This window comes from Copadichromis virginalis, linkage group LG23, assembly GCF_057382275.1.
Source record: "Copadichromis virginalis isolate Kocher_CV1m ecotype Utaka linkage group LG23, C_Virginalis_male_GT1.1, whole genome shotgun sequence".
Classification (NCBI taxonomy): Eukaryota; Metazoa; Chordata; class Actinopteri; order Cichliformes; family Cichlidae; genus Copadichromis; species Copadichromis virginalis.
In genome coordinates, this window is record NC_140639.1 from 47151434 (window position 1) to 47171316 (window position 19883).

Below are 19883 nucleotides of genomic sequence, written 5' to 3' on the forward strand. Positions count from 1 at the left end.
GCCAGGGACAACAACATTAGAAAGGTATAGTAATCATCCACAACTATTTTCAGTTGCAGATGATAAAAGATTCAGAAAGTTTATTCATGCAGGTCCATATGACAGAGAATATGCATCTTCTTTTTGTTTTCATATTTGAATTTATATTTAAGTGTGTTGTGATTTGCAGTGTTTTGTGTTGTTTCACTTTAAAATTGTTTAAAAGGAAAAAGCTGAAAATTTAAGTAGTTAAAATTTGAAATGTAAATAGTTGGTTTTTGTATCATATGATTTATTTATTACATTTTATGTGGAGTGAATAAATAAAAGTATATTTACGGTGGCTCCTACAGACAAAGGACGTAAAAACTCCAAAACACGTACAAAACCCAACAGAAGTGCTCCAGGATGCTGGGCGCAGTGTTGAGCTTTTGTTACCTAGTGGCTACACAAGCCAGCAAGTACCAATGACCGGATTTGGTGTGTGGTAGTAACAGGTAAATGAGTGCTTGTGTATAAATACACACACAATATACACATGCTTTCAATTGTGTAATTTAAGTGATTTAGGTAGCTCTGTTTTGGAAGTTCAGTTAACGCTAGAAATGTGTTTTGGAGTTTGTACGTGTTTTGTCTCTAGGGGCCACCGTATATATTTATATATAAACATATATAAATAAAAATACTTTTTTTACATTAGTAATTCCTTTTGTGCATAATTAAAGCAACAAAACAACCTGAAGAGCCGGTTGGGAGCCAAAAGAGCCGGTTCTCTAAAAAGAGCTGGAAATCCCATCACTATTACCAACCACCCTCAATACACAAGTGCCCATAATTATGTGTCTGAATGGGAATTCTGCAGTATAGGTACGTCACGGGGAACTATCACAATATAAACAATAGACTTCTCCTAAACTTTTGATAAATGATTCCTGCAAAAGTTATTTGATCAGTCAGTAATTACTGGTAAATGGGGACCACGGGACGTACAGAAGACTGACTGAAGACTTTGATGACTGGTGCCAGCAGCTCCGCCTCCAGATTAGCACTGGGAAAACCAAGAAGCTGGTAGGACAAACATTCTCCACCTAAGAAAAGTGAACAGGGAATAAACATTAAGATAGAGGACTCAGAAGCAGTGTGTTCATCTGACCAATAAACAGTAGCAGACACATCTCTACATCAACTGTTCAGAGGAGACTGTGTGAATCAGGCCTTTATGGCCAAATAGCTAAGAAAACACTACTAAGGAAGATCAACAAGCAGAAGAGATTTGTTTGGGCCAAGAAACACAAGGAATGGACATTAGACCGGTAGACATTCATGCTTTAGTCTGATGGGTCCAAATTTGAGATCTTTGATTCCACCTGCCATGTCTTTGACTGATACAGAGAAGGTGAACTGATGGTCTCTACATGCATGGGTCCCACCATGAAGCATGGAGGGGGAGGTGTGATGGCGTGGGGGTGCTTTGCTGGTGACACTGTTGTGGATTTATTCAAAACTGAAGGCACACCGAACCAGCATGGCTGCCACAGCATCCTGCAGCAACATGTCATCCTAACAAGTTTGCATTTAGTTGGACCACCGTCTTTTTTTTTTCAACAGGACAATGACCCCAAAGACACCGCCAGGCGGTGTAGGAGCTATCTGACCAAGAAGGATAGTGATGGAGTGCTGTGGCAGATGGCCCGGCCTCCACAGTCACCTGACCTAAACCATATTGAGATGGTTTGGGATGAGATGGACCGCAGAGTGAAAGCAATAGAGTCAACAAGTGCTCAGCACCTCTGGAAACTCCATCAAGACTCTTGGAAAACCATTTCAGGTGATGACCTCATGAAGATCAAGAGTGTGCAAAGCAATAATCACAACAAAGTGTGGCTGTTTTGAAGAATCTAACATATAACATGTTTTGAGTTATTTTTAACATTTTGGTTTGCTACATCATTCCATATATGTGTCATTCATAGTTCTGATACCTTCAGTGAGAATCTACAATGTAAATAGTCACGAAAATGAAGCACAATTTTGTCTTAACCAGGTAACTTAAGGGTTAGCTCTGGGTTTTATGTCCTACAAAGGTGATTTGCTTTTTACTGGGGTATATTGCCATGGTAACTTGTGCTTTAGACCCAATCTGTCCCAGACTGGAGCCATATCTGAATTCTCTTTTTATATTCTGTCTTTACTCTTAAACCTTGCAGCTGACAGAAAAAAAACTAAATCATCAAGCCAGGTTAAGGTTCAAAGTTGTGGTTTAAAATCAACTAATTTTCACTGATTATTTTATTCACAGCATGTTTTAAGTGTAAAGTAGAGTCTTGCTGGGAAAATACATTTTTTCTTGCTATCAAATTAAAACTACTCAATGAAGCACAGGCTGCATCTGGAGACAAACTAAAGTGATTCCACGTCTCTTCTGTTAGTCTGTGAGAGAGTAAGCTTTAACATTTGAATGTGTCCAATCTGACGTTTCAGAGCTCTAATGTGTAGCAACTGCTTTACAAATAATAAATTCAAATTAAGCTGTTTAATCCTCTCTATGTGCTAAATGCTCATTTTAATGCAGTGTTAATCTTATTGTTTTAACAGTGCTGCATTTTACATTGTCTCTGATTGCAGCAGGCGGCACTCATCATGTTGTGTGGAAGAAGACTTCAGCTGAACAACAACACATGACATATTACACCAAAGTTAACAAAAACTAAGCCAAATGCGTTTTCGGCATTTAAAAAAAAATTAATTATTCTGATTGTTTACCTATTTTTTAGACACCTTTGTTTTATTTATATAAAAATAATTTCAAACAGCTGCCTGCAAATATGCCTCTTTACCATTAAGCCAGGTGTGAATGACAACCTGCAGCTGCATGCTGTTGTGGTCATTGGTGTCACATTAGGTTCTGAACCACAAACAGAGACGTTTCTTAGAACTGGTGGGCTAGTGATGTAGGTGTTGATGTAAATGGCTGCTTAAGGCGGTGCTACAGCAATGTATAAAAACTGAAGCTCCCAGAGCCAAATGTTATTTGTTCTTCCATAACTGAGGTGAACTATAACCTGCTCAGGTAGAATTTAATAACAGCAAGTCTGAACTGCACTTGACTTGATCTCTGCTCATCTCCAGGCTTCACTTCTCGTTCGGTAAGAATTTGTTGGCTTTTGCATACTTCCAAGAAAGAAACTTACTCTCCTGCCACACTTATACTCACATTCAGACATGGGCTTCAAAACATGCTGGCATCATCTGGGTTCTGTGAGCATGCAAATCATGCATAAGCAATGTAATTACTGCATGTCGAGACAGATGCCTGTCTTCATTGATTCATGTACAAATCAAGTTGAACTTTAATTCCACTTTCAGGGCATTTCAGTCACTGAAGTCATCTTCACCACCTGCTCTTCCAGATGACGGACTTGTGCCCGAACACCTGCAGTTAACCAACCAAACACTGATCAGTAAGGTAAAAAATAAGGCATATATCCTCATTTGGAAAATTGTGAATTCAATCTTGATAAATTTCTAATATAGTAATTACATTTAGCAAAAGTGTTGTCTATTTATGATCACATCTATTATAAATATCAGTGCTAACACAGCTGTGACATGTATGAAGATAATATTTTGTTGTGATAGCTAAGATACAGGTACTATTATTAACTGCAGTCAGCCATTTACCTATGTACGGTTCAATGTGTGGATGTAAGTAGAGAACTCTAAATGCCTTTAGGTCCACTTCATAAATTCATGCAGAAGCATGCTTCCGCTTTTCGGGGTGTTTCAGTTTCAAAATAGAAGTTTCGAGAGCTGCGAAAAATTACGTGATGGTCGTAAATCAGTGAAAAGTGGCTCTTAAAATGTAGGAAGCAAGAGAGAAGAGAAAAACGGAGTCGTGCTTTTGGTCTCAGTATGTAACTTTAAAGGGTCACCGAATATGTTTACATATTTTGTCTGGCCAAGAGATGGTCATAAAAAAAAAGTACTCACGTCTCTTGGTTTACAGATCTTAGGCCACTCCTCTTTACAGAAACTCTCTACATCCTTTAAGTTTCTTGACTGTGTGACTGTGAGGCCTGTCGACTGACTAAACCAATCTGTGACCTTATAGTCCTCCATTAGTACATACTCAGATCAGCTTGATCTGACTCACCTTGTTTTCCATTGCAATCAAGTACCACCTAATGTGCGTGGGGTCATTACAGCAAAGTGGCCAAATGTCTGTGATGTCGTTCATATGCGACACGAACACCACAACAAAGGAAGATGTTGCAGGGGGACTGTAGACCTGAAGAAGGTCGATGATCTTGTATTGTCCCTGTAGACCTCAGTAAAAAGTCCTTTGAGTGCTCTTTGGTCTCGCCATGATGGTGCAGAAGTTGGAATGGAAGAAACTGATACTGTGGACAGGTGTTCACACAAAATAAACTGAGATCAGGAGAATCTGTAACTGATTAATTGTAATCCAATCTGTGTGCAAGAATTCTGGTTTGGTTATAGGGGATCAAATACTTAGTTCAATCAATAACATGCAAATCAATTAAAAACCTTCATGTAATGTTTTTTTCTCCTGGATTTTGGTTGTTCTGTCTTTCTCCATTAAAATCAAACTACCATAAATTTTAGAGACTGTTCATTTCTTTTTAAGGGAGCAAAATTACAAATTAAGCAGGAGATCAAATGATTATTTCCACCAGTGACAATATTTTTGCTGCTTTCAATTCTTATTCTGGAAAATGTTCCTGTATTTCTTTCTCCAGGAAACAATGAGGATCCTGTCTGCCTGTTTGCTGCTTGTGCTGCTCTTTGACACTGGATGCTCAAAACGAGCTAATCGCCTACTCAAATGGCCGCAGCAAGAAACCCGTTATGAAGAGTTTATACGAAAACATGTAGATGCTAATATGAGTGTGGAAAAATGTGATACAGAAATAAAAAAAAAGTGGATCTACGATGTTAACCATGGTTGTAAGTACACAAACACGTTCATCCTTAGTAATGACAAACAGGTCAAATCCATTTGTAATGGTAAAGGATCACCTTATAAGAATACTATCTTTACAAAGAGTAGAGCAAAGTTTAGTATTGTTATATGTAAACTAAATAATGGAGCCAAGAAAAGAAACTGTCAGTATAATGGGAGAGTTCTCAGTAACGTGAGTGTTGTAGTCCGATGTGAAGGAAGGTTACCTGTGCACTATGTAAAGAACATACAGACTTTTGAATCCAATAACGCAACTACAGGAAAAATTTCCATGGACTCTAAATCTGTACCCACAAATATAAATTTCTGAGATAACAAAAGAGGAACATTTAGCATCAGCTCTAACTAGAAGTGACTGGAAACATCTTCCATGTCATAAGTTTTTACTTGAGCCTGTCTTTTAAGTGCATACGTGTTTTGCAAGTGTTCAACTTGCATTTCCACTCATATTGTATGAAAAACAGTTAAACGATTTTTACTACAAATGCAGGTAGAAAAAAAACTATTAAATGTTACTGATAAGAAAAAAAACAAAGAAGTAAAATTTTGTTATTTGGTTCTTTTATCATCGATACTGATATATTAATAGCAATGACTTCAGAATACAGATGTACAGTTACGTATTAAAATGATGTGAAAGGTGATTTTGGTAACTCTGGGATCCAGCTTGCTTCTAATAAATGATTTATTGTCTGATCACAGAGTAAATGTGTAAAAAAAAAGTTCTTTGAACACTTCAAACATCAAGACTCACAAGTTGACATGTCTTTGCTCAGTGCCCTGTGTGTTTTTATATTTTATATGATTTTTTGTTGTATTGACAAATTGCAGTTTCAATGGTTCTTGTATAATTAGAATCCACTATGTACTTATTTTGTCCTCAATTACAATAAACAAACACAGCACAAAAAAGCAAACACAATAAAAACTATTTGCTGCTTCTGAACCATTTGTTCTAGTATTTTGTTGCTGACGAATAAAACTCAGGCTCAGGAGGTAGAGCGGGTCGTTTACAAATCAGGTTTTTTACAAAGGTTGCTGCTTCACTTCCTGGCTCCTCCACTCTGTATGTCAGAGTACTGTATGTTCAGCATTACAAGGCGCTCTAAAAATCCTTTAATTTTCTAAAAAATCAATAGTGCGCCTTATGTATGAATTCTGATTGTGGTTACTGACCTCAAACTGATTTTATGTGGTACACATTGCTCAAAAATCTGTCAAAAAATGTTGCACTACAACTTTGGTAAGCTACGACGTCGCACTGCTTGATGGATTTTCGGAGCATTAGGTTATAGTATGAGCCTCACAGAGTAATCTGGGTCCAAAACTCCGCTGCAGGTCCCAAAGTCAAACGAACACTGCAGCATCACTGAGAGTTAAAAACTGTCTAAATTCTTTCATCTTTAATAAAATCATCAGCGTTGCTGCTTTACCAGGTGTAACAATTAAGTTTAACATCCAGACATCCATGAAAACATAATTTATTAAATTTAATGGAGTTAGAAGTTAGCAGGAAGTTAGCTCGCTAGTTTCCATCTAAACATAAGCCTGTTCTGACTGAGAGATTTCTGAAAAAATTCAAACGTACAGCTCTGCTATCACTTCCAACATAAACGAAGACAGAAAAAAAACAACAACAGTGACTCTTGGTACTGAAGTTGGGCTAGCTGGTATATAATGATGTGCTACCTGATTGCTAGTGACACAACTATGTTAGCATAACATAACCACAGTGAAGCTGGAGGATAAATGCTAACTTTTTTCCACTCCATAAAAAATAGGGTTCCTGATGGTTAGGGACAAATGCAATCGCATTTGTCTAGATGCCAACCCGAGGCCTGGAGTTGCCTACCTCTGGACTAAAGTCAACTCACTTTGGTAATGTAAATATAATATGGCCAATATTATAGTTATTATATTAATCATTATTAGTTATTACAGCATTAAACTTGAACTCGGGGTCAAAGATTCAAGTTGCAGTTATTTATATTTCCTATCACCTTAAATCTTCACTCAAAGACAAGTATCTTTAACAGTGTATATATAGATGTATTATATATAAGAGACAAATATTGTTCTTTTAATATGTTGGCATTACTAAATTTGACTCAGTGCTTACATATATGTAAAAACAAAATGTACGAGCTGTAATAACTGTGTCTGATAGAATGAAGAGTAGACTGATATATAAAATATTCCTTTATTGGGTGAGAAAATCAGACCATGTCATAACTGCTTTAAGTCATACAGAATAGATATCAGAGCCTTAAACAGGCAGACTTCTGCTAAATGGGTCAAACTGGGCAGAAAGTATACAAACTAGAGATGGCACGATACTACTTTTTTATGTCTGATACCGATATCATAAATTTGGATATCTGCAGATACCGATATGAATCCGATATAGTGTGTTTTTTAATCAATAAAACTGTTTTTTTAATATCTTGCTGGTTTTTGTATAAGTTAATACTCAAGTTAAAAAAAAACAAAGAAACACTAAAGTTATTCTGTTATACCTGTATGCAAAAAATACACTGCACCCAAAATATTTCATAGTTCAACAATACTGATCAATCTAATAAACTTAAAACTACTCCATCCTCCCTATTCTGGTATTTTAAAGAGTAAGCAACTAATAGGGTTCTAAAACTCCCAGCAAACCCCGCCCCCCCTCCCCCCCCCCCCCAAAAAAAAAAAAAACCAGGGAATCACCCTCCACTTCATGATGCTTAATCGACGTAATCAACTTTGATTTGATGCAGTGTGAAATAAAATGCACAGAAATCAATTATTTTTCCACAATAATTAAATAGATTCAACATCTTTCTTCAACAGAACTGCAGACTGCACAGATGGTTCCCAAAGGAAAAAGTACTACAGCTTACTAGGGTATATTAGACTTAATAGTTACTATATACAGTAATGGACTTCTATACATTTTACATCAGATTATTTATTAAAAGCGAGACATTTTAAATAAAAGAAAAGTATGTCTCTGTGCCCCCCCCCCTTTTTTCCCTGTTAATGTCCTATCGGCCCCCCTGGCTAAACTTTGCTAGATCTGCCCCTGCACAGTTACCAGCTGTCAGCTCCTGGTGTAGAAAGTAATATTAAATAAATTCTAACAACAGCTTATCAAGCTTAAACGTGCTGCTGTTGTTCAGCTGCTGGTTTCCTCTTTCTGGTGGAAAGTGGGCCAAAAACAAACAAGAGAGACGGACTGGCGACAGAAAAGCCGATCAGCTGATCATTGATCAGTTTCATGAGTGAAGTAGCAGCAGGAGAGGGAGGGAGAGAGAAGAGGCAGTCGCTCCATATATCGGTTGTTAAGCTTAACGTGGGAATGCTTTACAAACATTCAGAGATGAACTTACACATTTGCTTTACTTCTCTCTGGGATCACTTCCACGGAGATGAAATGCTGGTTTGGTAGCGAGGCTACAAATACACACAGCTGCTCTATCACATGAGCACACTGCTCGGACGTGCTACGGTTATGAGCCGAGTTATGCCATGTTGCAAGTTTTGTCAGGTGCTTTTTTGATATTTAATGGATCGGATTACATTTTTTAAAAATTTCTTTCTGATATCCGATCCAGTAATTTACGTCAGTATCAGACCGATACGTAATATCAGATCGGTTCATCTCTAATTAATAAACTAATACAAGTAGCCACTGGTTGCACTGATGTGATTAGACTCTTGTGAGTCATCAATCTCTCAAATGTCCTTCTCTCTCCTCCAGGGAAACATCTTACCGACCAGAGCTGCAAGCCGCTTCCTCCAAATATGATGAAGATGTGTGATTTTCAGCCACAGGGACACTTTCCCGAGTTTCAGGAAATGATTTGTGGTTAAAGTAGCAGGACTGTCGAGCACATTTTTATATTTCAAGATGCCGTTTTTTTAAAAAGGAAAATATGACAGCCAAAAGCTTTGTACCTGTGCAAGTCTGTCAGATCGGTGCATTTATATGAATATGACGCAGTGTTTTTTTTTTCCTGTAAAATTCTGTAAACTATAAACCAAAACTGTTTCTGCTTTTTATAATTATATTAAATTCAACATGTCACATCTTGTTGTTGTTTTTTCTCTCTTACTTGTCTCCATGTTATACTCTGCAGTAGTACTGTGATTTGTGCGTTTAATCTGTTATTGACAGTGAGGTGCTGCTCTGGGTTTTATAGTAGTTACTGTGAAAAGGAAATATTCCTTAAATATTCCTTGATTAGCATGTAGGAAATGATCATTGAGGCGCTTTTGTGCTTCAAGGAAAGCAGGAGGAAGCTAGAGACTACAGGAAGGAGTAGTGACAGTTTTAGCGCCCTCTGCAGTTTGTGTGTAGGAGTGCAAAAGCTTACAGCACCTGGTATTCCCAGGCGGTCTCCCATCCAAGTACTGACCAGGCCCGACCCTGCTTAGCTTCCGAGATCAGACGAGATCGGGCGTGTTCAGGGTGGTATGGCCGTAAGTGAGAGAAGAGCACAGAAACAGCCTTTTTAAACATGCTGTGATGACACATGCACACGTTTTCTCTTCTATATAGAAGTTAAAGTCTCCAAACGACAAAAATGTTTGAATTACAAAACACACGGTTCTATAATAATCTTACATATGTTATTATGGAGATGTTACTGTGGGAAAAGTATTTCTGCAGCTCAGTGTTGAAGCTGCAGTTAACAACAAATAGCTGCATGCTTTCGCTGTAACATATAAAGCTTGGCACAATAATATATATCAAACTGTGAGACACTTGCCACTTATAAAATGCCCTTTATATAGCAAAGCTTTCGCTTACGGCCATACCACCCTGAACACGCCCGATCTCGTCTGATCTCGGAAGCTAAGCAGGGTCGGGCCTGGTCAGTACTTGGATGGGAGACCGCCTGGGAATACCAGGTGCTGTACGCTTTTGCACTTCCACACACAAACTGCAGAGGGCGCTGCTGGTCACTCACAGAAAACAGAACCAGAAAAAAAAACTTCATTAAAATGCTTATAAAAATAAGGCATTTCGCTTTTGTGCAAAAGTTGATAATCATCTCACTCTATCTACTTTTCTGGTGTGTATTTTCCAGCAGAGGTTTAGCTCTGTGTCAAGTGTCTGACATTTTGTGGATGTCAGAGAGCATCATTATTATTTCCTAACTTTAGGTTTCAAAACAGGAGGAAGACTGATATTTACTCACAGTAAATATCAGTCTCCCTCCTGTTTTCTATTTTGCAGAGCCTTATTGATGAGCCACAGCTGTTGTTTTATTTTCTCCCCCTGATATCTGTAACTTTATCATTTAAACTGTTGATATGGCTCCAAGCAGCCCTATTAACTTTATAATTGGCTTTTGTTTCCTCCTTTCTCCTCTCTATTATTTACTGCCGATATATTGTGAGTTTATATCAGTAGCATTTGAGCAAAACCTGGTGAGGATTTAGAAGAGCTTCAACATCCCATTAAATTCAAATTCAAATTTTATATGTCGCATACACAGTCATACACAGTACGATATGCAGTGAAATGCTTACACAACTGCTCGTGACCTAAAGAAAAAAGAAAAGGCTATGAATAAGATAGGAAATAAATATGAAAATGTATGGAAATGAAGAAATATAATGTCCAGTGTTGTGCAATCCACATTATGTCTTGTGCAGAGCAAATATGCTTAAAGTGATTTAAGTGATGAAGTGAAAACAATGTCCAGAATGTCCAGTGTGTGTGTAAGAACCATATGTGTGGGTCAGTACTGTGTGGTGGTGTGATTGAGAGACCGTATCGCCTGCGGGAAGAAGCTCCTCCTCAGTCTCTCTGTGTTGGTCTTCAGGGAGCGGAATCGCTTTCCTGACCTCAACAGAGAGAACAGTCTGTTGTTGGGATGGCTGAGGTCCTTCACGATCTTCCTGGCCTTGGTCCAGCACCGCCTGCTGTAGATTGAGTGCAGGTCAGGGAGCTCGGAGCGGATGGTGCGCTCAGCTGACCGCACAACCCTCTGTAGAGCTCGTCTGTCCTGCATGATGCTGTTCCCGAACCAGGTTAAGATGTTTCCCGCCAGGATGCTCTCTATGGTGCACGAGTAAAAGTTCCTGAGCACCTTGGAGGGCAGTTGGAAGTCTCTCAAGCGTCTGAGGTGGTAGAGACGCTGACGGGCCTTTTTCACCACGGTGTTGATGTGACAGGACCATGACAGGTCCCGCGTGATGTGAACTCCGAGGTATTTGAAGCTGTCCACTCTCTCCACTGGGCACTCGTTGATGACGAGGGTCTGGTAGTTCCTCTCCTGCTTAGTGCTGAAGTCCACTATCAGCTCCTTTGTCTTACTGAAGGAGGTTGTTCCTCTGGCACCAGTTCTCCAGATTCCTAATCTCCTTCAGGTAGGCCGTCTTGTTGTTGTCAGAGATGGGCTTTGATCTCATGGTGAAATATTAAAAAGTATACACATTAATATCTTTTAATATGAGGTTGTACAATGTCTTAAATTGACATGGCTAATGCCTATTAACTTCTCATCAGTGATCATGGATGAATAATGAAGGAGGAGGACTACCGCACTAAAGTGAGTTTACAATCCAACATAGAAACTGACCCCCTGAGATGGAAAACTTTTATATTCAATGATACTCAAAATCCTCATTCTTGACTTATTACCAAAAGAAAAAAAATTATTATATGTTCTGATGACATTCAGTTGGATCTGATTTACACATCAGAGGTTTGTTCAAGTAAATATATTCAAGTCAAGTGAAATAAAGAGCAGAAAACATTTCATGAGAAGCAATGCAAAACGTGACTTTCAGCAAAGGCCTGCTGTCACAGTGTGGTTAGACTGAGGGTTTGTCAACAGTCTGATGACACTGCATCAGAGACTTGTCTTTAAACACTTTGTTCTTTTCGTGACCACAACTCAACACCTTGTGAGTGTTTGCAACCTGGTAATGCACCGTGACCCGAAACTGTGAACAACTGAATCTGTTCTGAGAGCAGAAGAAACTTCTATGAATGCAATAACTCTAGATGTTATCACACTAACTACATGTTATAATGTAACACTTTGTGTCATGTAAAACTCTGAAGTCAAGGTTATAAATGGCTGTTTTTGACAACTTTTGAGTTTACCTTTATATATTTCACTTTTAAAACTTTACAGTCATCATTTCATTGGGACTAAATCTAAGCAGGAATGTTTTTTAATCTCTATAAAAACGTTTTTAATCAGTCAATTTTAATATGAATTGAAAAATATAAATTGTATATTTCAAAACTATGTTTAAGTTGCTGATGCTTTTAACTGGACTTGGAGTATACATGCATAATAAACTGGACTGGGTTAAGAACACAGCTTCACTCTACAGGAAGGGCCAGAGTCGTCTCTATTTTCTGAGGACAATGCTCAGGATTTTTTCCAAATCTGTTGTGGCCAGTGCCATCCTCTATGCTGTTGCATGCTGGGGCAACAGGTTGACGGTCACAGGTGCCAACAGACTCAAACTGATCCGCAAGGCCAGTAATGAGTGGAGATGGAGATGGACTCCTTCAGGGTGTCTGAGGGGCAGATGTCGTCCAAGAAAAGAAGATCATTCAATGAGAGACTGAGATTACCCAAATGCACCACTGAACAACACAGGAAATCATTCCTGCCCGTGGCCATCTCCCTGCACAACTCCTCCATCTAATACAGTTATACCAGCTGGCACATGTTCTACAGTAAAATAACAAATGACATAATTCACAAGTTAGAGTTACAGTTTTTCTCAGTCGCTTTGGTGCGTTTCTCAGATCAGAATTGAAATTCTCATAACTATTAGTTCAACCTCCACAACACTCAGTCATTTGTGCACATCATAGTAGCAATTTCTCCTCTCTCTGAACAAACTGCAAATGATTTTGGACATGAATCAGTTGCTTCCATACATTTCCCTGCTGCTTTCTGACATTTCCATTTGCTTATGTCATGTCAGTCAAAAGTAATCATACCTATGGATGCTGAATAGTCGTTCCCAATAAAACGAATAGTCATACATCCATTGCTTGAGTCATCACACACAAAATTGTTGAACTAGTTATCACATGCCAAATATTGGCCATCTGTCAAGCAAATCCTATACCTTTCTGTATCATTGTTCCTGGAAATGTCTCCGAAATTGAACAATTGATCTCGGGTGAATTACAGCTGTCACTCATGAGGAGGCGTGTGAAAGTTTAGTTGTAACCAATGACAAACAACTTGTTCACTGTCAATTATGGATGAATCCTGTGAATCCCCAATTGGCAAGCATATATAAACTGCGCAGGAGCTAGTGTGTACCATTTCTACACTTCTGTGACACAAAATGGAAGGTCAGCAACGTGGAAGAGGGGTGAGGATGCGGGGAGGAAGGGGAAGGGGAAGAGGGAGAAGAGGCAGATATAGGCGGATTCCTAATGAAATAAGGGCTACAATTGTGGACCATGTTGTCAATCACGGCCTCACCATGGAGGAGGCTGGTCGAAGGGTGCAACCCAATATTGGAAGAACTACTGTCAGTTCAATCATTCAAACATTCCGTAGGGAAAACAGGTATGCAAACAGTAATACACTGTACTGTACTGTGCCATCTCAGACACATCACATGTTACTGTACTGTATTTGCAATTTCACAAAAAGTTCACTCTGCACCACATAGGATTGTAAGACAACCTCGCGGAGGCGGAAGAGGGCCCCTTCTTACCCCACAGCAAGAAGAAGCCATTTGTGCAATGGTCATTGCAAACAATGCAATAAAGCTGAGAGACATACAAAGCGCTGTCATAGAGAATTACACGGTATTTGGCAATATTGAATCTGTTCCAATTTCAACAATTGACAGAGTACTCAAGAAAAATGAAATCCACATGAGCAAATGGCCCTGCTAGCAGCCATGGATGCAGCATGTGACGACATCACAGCAGGGTCCTGCAGAGGATGGATTCGCCACTCCAGGAGATACTTTCCTCGCTGCATTGCGAGGGATAACATCTGTTGTGATGTAGATGAACATATGTGGCCAGACAGACAGGAACGTCTGGATGTGCCAGAATGATTTACTGTACTGTTACATGTGCTGTTTATTGTTCACATTAGTGCACAGCTCTACCAAATGGGTGATTTTATGTTTACATGTATTCTACAGTGAACAAGTGACTGTAGCATATTTTTCTTTTGCACAATTCTGTAGGATTACAAACACTTCTACACAATGGAAATGTGAAACGTACGTATTCAGTGTCTCAGTTACTCCCAAGACTCCCATAACATCTACAGTGACTTTACTGCACATTTCAGATGGCTGTACAGGTAGGCCATAGTGCTGTCGTCAGCATTTTCAGGTGTCACCAATTGTTTTTGCAATGGGAAACACTGAAATTATAAACTGTCATAGTGGAAACATGACAATGCCATTTGACTATCTTGTTCATAAAGATGGTGTCAAGACTTTTCATTTTGATGGCACTGACAGTTTCATTGACATGGATACTTGCTTTTGAGGTATGGATAATCAATTCTGTGCATGTGACGTGCTTTTGCAAGCTATCCACTAGGTTTTGCAGTTTGCACTAATTGTTTTGGGAAATGCACTAACTGCTGTGCAAATGTTAATGGTGTTCTGAGAAACGCACCAAAGCGACTGAGAATAACTGTAAATGTCAGTCACACACATTTCCCTTCACCTCTTGATATTTGTGATTGTGTGATTCGTGTGTATAGATAGATAGATAGATAGATAGATAGATAGACAGACAGACAGACAGACAGACAGACAGACAGACACACACACACACACACACACACACACACACACACACACACACACACACACACACTTGGAGCAACTGTAATCCACATAATTTCCTTAGGGATTATTAAAGTAATCTGATTCTGATTATTCACTTTAAATATGAATACCACACCAGACAGCTCATATTATTCAGAAAGCACCTTTATTGCTTCAATGCAAATTAGAAGGTGATTAACAGCCAGATGCTGCTAATCCACTGCATTTGAATAATTGCTCATCAGCATATGTGAGCAGCTCTATAAAAGCAAACATTTTGTCAGTTTGCTGGTCTGGAGTATTCAGGTGTTTGTTAACACAATGTCATAAATGTTCCCAGGAACTGATGACCCAGAAAATTCACCCCAGGGTCAAACTGTGCAGTTCTCAGAAAAAGCTCAAAAATCCAGAAGCTACATCTCAGACTCTACAGGCCTCAGTAAGCAAGTTAAATGTTAGAGGCCATGACAATTAGAAAAAGTTTGAATAAGTGTGGCTTGTTTGGAAGGGTTGCAAGGAGACAGTCTCTGCTCTCTAAAAACAGCATGACAGCATGGCTGCAAGTTTAGTAGCAAATTTGCAAAGCATAACAGCACAAACACCGCATACCAGCTGTTAGCATGGTGGTGAAGGGGTGATGATTTGAGCTTGTCTTGCAGCTACAGAACCTGGGCCCTTGCAGTCATTGAGTTTTCCATGAAGTCCCTTGTATACCAAGTAGTCTACAGTCAAAACTGAGTTTTGGTAATGCAGCAGGACAAAGATCCCAAGCACATCAGCAGAGCTACAACAGAATCAAGGTGTTGCAATGACCAGGTCACAGTCCACACCTCAACCTGAAAAACAGTGCTGGGAACTTAAGAGGGCTTTACATAAACAATACCACAAACCTCAATGAACTGACGAAACGATGTAAAGAAACGTCAGCCAAAACAACCGTGTGACAGACTAAGAGTCATACAGAAACAATTTGGTGACACTACTGCTGCTAAAAGGTGGCTCTGCAAGCTACTCACTCATGTACAGTGCTTAGTTTTTCAGAGTACTCTATAGATTCCCATGAAAACACTCTTTTCCACATGACTGTATGTCAGATAAAAGAGATACGATCTGTGAAGAGGATTCTGAGAAGAGAAAACATCTGGGGACCTGCCCCGAAAAGTTCATTTTGTTCATCTGGGCGTAGAGTTTTCAGTAGCAGGAACGCTCTGTCACTCATCCGAGTTCGACTTCAGACTTCTTCTGTCTCAGCTCAGTGCAGGTTTCCCCAACCTTTGTTTGAATTTAGACTTTACATATTGTCCAATTTCAGCAAGGGAACTGAAAAGTGTGCTGAGGATAAATGATCAATTAGGCAGATGTAAATGAACAACAGCTGCAGGCTGGTGGCTCTGACATCACACCTGATGGACACCTAGAAGGCTAGATTCAATTGTTTTGGAGTTTCTGAAGACCGTCTATGACTCTGGGGTGACATCAATCATCTTTTATGGTGTGTTCTGCTGGGACAGCTGGGGCTTCCCTCTTTCCCCTGCTGGGATGGGCACGCACACGTCGCTGAGATGTGTGGTCTCAGGTAACTGGTACTGCTGGAGGCTGCAGGTGACATAGTCATACTATACCAGTGTAATAACTGAAATAACACAAATAGAAATGAATAAATAAACAGATAACATAGTCACATGAACAAGAGGAGCCTATAGAGATTCTAAGTAGCTGATCTTGCAAAAGCAAAATGTGTTCTGCACCACAATGCATTCAGGTCACAATTCTGATTGCAAAAGCTGGCAGATAGGACAGGATATTAAAAATAAAACAAAAACCCACCTCCCACCACATGCAGGTCATCCTAGCAGCACTGAGCAGCTCCTACAGTGACACGCTGCTGCAACAACAGTGTGCGAGGAGAAATTTCAGATATCTTTCCAGCTGCTGTCAGACTCTACAATAGAGTCTTAGTGCCCACTTTAAAATTAGGTGTATACAACATCAGGGGAATAACAACACGTGATATATTACACCGTGCCATTATTTACTTAACAAAAACTAAGCCAAAAGGCAGTTTCTGCACTTTTTTCACAAATGTCAATATTTTTTTATTTACTTATTTTTAAAACATGTGGTTTATTGAATTGAAAAAAAAAATAGCTGCAATTGTTGTAACGCGAGCTATGAAAGACAACCTGCATCTGCAGCTGTGGTCACTGGTCCTCACATCATGTTTGCAGCATGTTCTGAACCACAAACAGAGCAGTGCTAACTGGTGGGCTGGTGATGTAGACACTGATGCTAGTTAATTTAAGGTGGGGCTGCTGAAATGTTTAAAAGCTGAAGCCCCCAAAGTTTTACTTGTCTGTGACACAAATGAGCTCCAACCTGCTCGGGTAGAATTTAACAACAGCTGAGCTGCACTAGACCTGGTCTCTGCTCATCTTGACTCCTCGTTTGGTAAGAACTTTTTATTTGCATATTTAAAATCTTTTATAGACAGCATGTTTATTTTGAATAACTCGATCTCCTGCCACACTTATACTCACATTCACTAACCAGATATGGGCTTTAAAACATGCATCATCTGGGTTCTGTGACCATGAATATCGTGCATAAGAAATGTGCATGCACAGGCAGAGGCCTATCTTTTTTTATTTATGTTCAAATAATGTTCAATTTTAATTCCCCTTTAGAGCATTTCATTTACTGAAGACATCTTCACCATCCGCTGTTCCAGACGACTGACTCGTGCCTGAACTCCTGCAGGTTAATCAACCAACCACTGATCAGTAAAGCAAAAAGTACGGTAAGTGTCCTCATTTGGAAAAGTTTGCTTAAAAGTTTCATATCTTTATAATATAAATAATTATATTTAGCAAGAATGTTGTCATGACTGAGTGCAATGACCGTTTCCCTCTGTAAGGTTCAATGTGTGGATGCAAGTAGAGAAGTTGTCTTTAGATACACCTCATGAATAGGGGTGGGTTTTTATAATCGATTTATCGATTAAAATCGATTCTGGCTTGGATAACGTGAAATCAATCCATTAAAATCCTGAATTGATTTTTTTTAATATAAATTTATTTTGCCCAAAATGCCAGAATCTCTGGTGAAAGATCACAAACTTTCAACAACCACCAAACAGCTAAGACAGTAAATGAGAGCAGGAACACTGATTCTGCACAAAGATGTAAACACACAGCGCGGAGCGCGGATCAGAATCAGTTAGATGTCGCCTTTCTCACAGTCGGGGCTGAAAGCCGACAGCTCGCTGATTCTGATTTGTCGGCGGGTCCGCGCTTTGTGTTCACGCCCTTTTTGCGCTGATCATAAAGCTGTTAGTTTTATCTCTCTCCAAACAACATTGACTGAACCAGCAGCAAACGAAGCAGCAAACTACGCTTCACATAAACATCGTCATGAATTCACTCTGACTTTTGCTGTTTTGCTTCCACCACGATGCACAGCTCTCTCTCTCTGTCTGTCTGTTGTCTTGCTTGTTACACAGAAGTCTACCGTTGTTTACAGGCTGTCAGCTGCTGTTTTACTTACTTCCGAAAAGAAAACCCAATTTCTGCCGTTCAATACTAAACAAATGTAAACTTTTTAAAATTATGCAAAATGCAAAACGCTTAGCCGTGTCTCTAATAAAACCGCGGTAATGTCAGAGGTAACGTTCATATGTTGATTAATGGTTTTCTTTCATTTTTGATGTACTGCAGAATATTTTTATAAAATCCCAGAACAGTAAAACCACCTTCATGTTTTTCTGTGTTTTATCTTCAGCTACTTTGACACAAAGGCATCTGCTGTGACGCTCACACCTCTGATAACGTCTTGTGTGTGTCAGCTTCCTTTTTATAGATACAATAAAATGTACTGTACTGATCTGAATTATAATATTTCTGACTGTCCAAATTTCCCAGATTCAAATCGAATCGAATCGTGGATCGAACTGATTCGGTACCTTGTGAATTGGAAGCGAATCGATTCTAGAAATCAGTGACGATACCCTGCCCTACTCATCAACTCATCAACTGAGAGTTTAAAAAATCATCAAATTTATTTAAATGACTTGTTGTTAATTTCCACTACTTTACATAAAAACTTCTGTCACATGGTAAATGGCCTGTATTTGTATAGCGCTTTTACTAGTCTCCCCTAGGGACCCCAAAGGGCTTTACACACCCAGTCATTCACACACTGGTGGAGGCAGCTACAGTTGTAGCCACAGCTGCCTTGGGGCAGACTGACAGAAGCGAGGCTGCCATATCGCGCCATCGACCCTTCTAGCCAACACCAGTAGGTGAAGTGTCTTGCCCAAGGACACAACAACCGAGACTGTCCGAGCCGGGGCTCGAACCGGCAACTTTCAGATTACAAGGCGAACTCCCAACTCTTGAGCCACGATCACCGCAAATGAGCTGCTATGCAGGCATATTCAAATATTTCTAAGATTATAAGGTCTTACCAGCAAACTCCACAATTTTATTTGTGTCTTCGTGAAAAAAGTCAAGTTTAATCTTGTGAATGTAAAAAATTATTAGGTAAAGCAGCCCCTTCATAATGTCTACATGCTACCAAATGTATGTAAATGATTACAATTTCCTGTTTTAAAAAAATCAAGTAATACTTTTAAAAATTACACAATATTATTGTTCAACATGTCCTCCGTGCCTCTCTGAAAAGTTTCAAAATATTTACTAAAGTAAAAATTAGACTGGTTTTGATATTGAATTTTTGGAAGCTGTTATATTGATATTGATTTTTTATTTTTATTTTCTTTTATCATTTAATGATTTTAAAAGTCATCATTAAAAGGAATAAGAAAGTAATGACACATGTTTTTAGTTAGTTTCATTTACTTTAATTATTATTTTTTAAATGATCCTTGGCGCATATATTCCTTTCAGGCACTCTCCAATAACCTGCGGTCTTTACAGTGAAGACACGCAAACATCAACCTGGAACATAACTGTATGAAAATATATGATCCGTATTCGTCTTAGTTCATAGTTACACTGTTTAAAATAGAATATTAAACCAAACAGCGGTAATTACCTGTCCAGCAGAGATTCGCTAGCTCTTGTTTCATTTCAAGCTCAGTTAAATTATTTCTTTCTGCTTTTCCTCATCAGCGATCTTC

The 19883-nt window shown here is 39.1% G+C and overlaps 1 long non-coding RNA gene and 2 other non-coding genes across 3 annotated transcripts; 1 reads left to right on the forward strand and 2 right to left on the reverse strand.

Moving 5' to 3' along the window:
* Window positions 1-9317: 9317 nt before the first annotated feature.
* Window positions 9318-9436, reverse strand: LOC146681846 (5S ribosomal RNA). Its single transcript, XR_014918342.1, has one exon. It is a non-coding gene; the product is annotated as a 5S ribosomal RNA (ribosomal RNA).
* A 319-nt stretch (window positions 9437-9755) lies between these two features.
* LOC146681847 (5S ribosomal RNA) lies at window positions 9756-9874 on the forward strand. The gene has a single exon (XR_014918349.1). It is a non-coding gene; the product is annotated as a 5S ribosomal RNA (ribosomal RNA).
* A 5031-nt stretch (window positions 9875-14905) lies between these two features.
* Window positions 14906-19875, reverse strand: LOC146681848 (uncharacterized). The gene is made up of 3 exons (XR_014918062.1): window positions 19799-19875; window positions 16574-16631; window positions 14906-16379 (listed from the first exon to the last, which is right to left on the reverse strand). It is a non-coding gene; the product is annotated as an uncharacterized LOC146681848 (long non-coding RNA).
* Between the last annotated feature and the right edge of the window lie 8 nt (window positions 19876-19883).